We start from the raw sequence: 1,968 nt of genomic DNA, 5'->3' as shown, positions 1-1,968 counted from the left end.
TTTAAAGCCAAAAGGAAGTCTAATGCTATCTCTAGTGGTCCCCACACCAAATTCAAAGTCTTGTACGTTTCTTTTCCTAGAGTCCAAATGACTCATGCTTCTTATCCGTGGTCCCCGCACATGTGGACAAAACCTCCAAAGTACTTCTTGCTCCAAGTCTCTTACGTAACTTTCTTTGAAAAGCCCACATGACTAAATGCCTTGCACTAGCTTGTGGTCCCCACCAATTCAAGAGTCCAAGGTCCTTAGAAGTCTCCATTTTCCCATAAAAGTCCCTCCTTTTTGGTAATTTTCTGCTTTGTTCCTGAAATTAAACCCCAATACCAAATATAAGTAAATATTAATAATTAAAACAATATTTGGCAAGAATAAAAAGGGAAATTAACAATAAAATTACTAACAATTAACACCCTATCAATTCCCCCCGCACCTAAATCATGCTTGCCCTCAAGCATGGGAACAACAATTGAATACCAAAATTTGACCATGGCTGTTACTCCAACTACCATATTGCCAGGACACCAAGAAAATCATATATCAAGCGACACAGGTCAAGATCCAAGAAAAATCACCCCGGTTAGCATCTGAACTACCAACTCCTCCAATTTAAAGCAAACTAATCTAAGAAAAAGGAATGGTTGCTCACATTTATCAGCAAATGGTCCAACTATTAACCAAAATCTCGACATTAAGATCACAAACCGGCAAGCTGACTTATTCACATACTAATACAATCTTTATTTTTTCTTTTTTTCTTTTTGTTTTGTTTTGTTTTGTTTTTTTTTTTTTTTTTTTTTTTTTTTTTTTTTTTGAGGAACAAAAGACTTAGTCTATAGCCCTTAGAGCCTTTTGACGCGAACTCCAACATTGGCCATATGAAGGAGCCCGGTTACTCAGCTTCTATCGCCACGTGACCACGTACTCATAGGAATTACTACCTTTTGACGCGAGAATCAACACTTTTAGGTGCAGATCCCCGGTTACTCAGTAGTAACTAATAGCGGAGTACAGTCAAGTTTATTCATAGCTAAAAATCACAAAAACTCAATATAACACAAGAACCAAAAGAAAACTTGCATCAGCTAGCCTCATTTTCAAACATGGAGAACTAAAGTTAATAACCGGACCAATTCACATGAAAATGCCAATAATCATTCCCTATGCCTAGGAAAGTTAACCAAAAATTATAAGAGTAAAACAATCATCGATATTCACCAAAGAGATGTTTTTGGATTCAACCACATTAACTTGATACCCTTTTATTATTAAAATTGGCAATAGTAGAAATAGAGGTAATAATCCAACATCAAACCTTGGCATGCACTTACGAGCCAATCACTAAAAAGAAAAAAAAAATGAATGAAAGACACTAGCACCATAACTGCTCCCCCCACACCTAAATCCTACATTGTCCTCAATGGAGGTAATAAAGTAATGAAAACGAAGAGAACAATGAAACTTCCCTGTTGAACAGCTAAGGGATAGGAGGGAACAGTGGAGGGAAGCCGAGTTCTGAGACATCCTTGCCACTTGGCGGGTGATATTCGTCATTCGCTCATCTCCGTTGTGAACCTGTACTTGTAAGTGGCGCCACTCACCATTGACGCCAATTATCACCCCAAATAACAAAAGACAGAATATCCAACAAAGATAGCAACCAACAAATGCAAATCCATAGTCACTGGTGTTCCCCAACTCAATAGTCAAATGCAAAAGCAAACACGGGCCACTCAAGCCCAAATATGGTCAATAAAGCAATAGTTGCACTCCCAAATCAACAACCAGAAACTATTATCAATAACTGGGAACTAGCAAAGTCACGTCAATAAGCACAGGGACTACCTAATTCAGTCAGTCAACAAGCAAACTTGGCCATTCATAATCTCAACAAATGCACTCTAAAATTTTAACGAATACCCCAGTAATATGCTAAATCTAGCAATAGCAACCCTAAAGTTTATCAAGAGC

At 37.8% G+C, this 1,968-nt stretch overlaps 1 long non-coding RNA gene across 1 annotated transcript; it reads right to left on the bottom strand.

The window, feature by feature from the left end:
- Positions 1–258: 258 nt before the first annotated feature.
- On the bottom strand, positions 259–731 carry LOC140021250 (uncharacterized). Its single transcript, XR_011825123.1, has 2 exons — positions 431–731; positions 259–304 (listed from the first exon to the last, which is right to left on the bottom strand). It is a non-coding gene; the product is annotated as an uncharacterized lncRNA (long non-coding RNA).
- Between the last annotated feature and the right edge of the window lie 1,237 nt (positions 732–1,968).

The sequence above is a fragment of the Coffea arabica genome, chromosome 1e, assembly GCF_036785885.1.
Source record: "Coffea arabica cultivar ET-39 chromosome 1e, Coffea Arabica ET-39 HiFi, whole genome shotgun sequence".
NCBI lineage: Eukaryota > Viridiplantae > Streptophyta > Magnoliopsida > Gentianales > Rubiaceae > Coffea > Coffea arabica.
The sequence above is the reverse complement of the archived record's forward strand: the minus strand, read 5'-3'. Positions and strand labels throughout refer to the sequence as shown.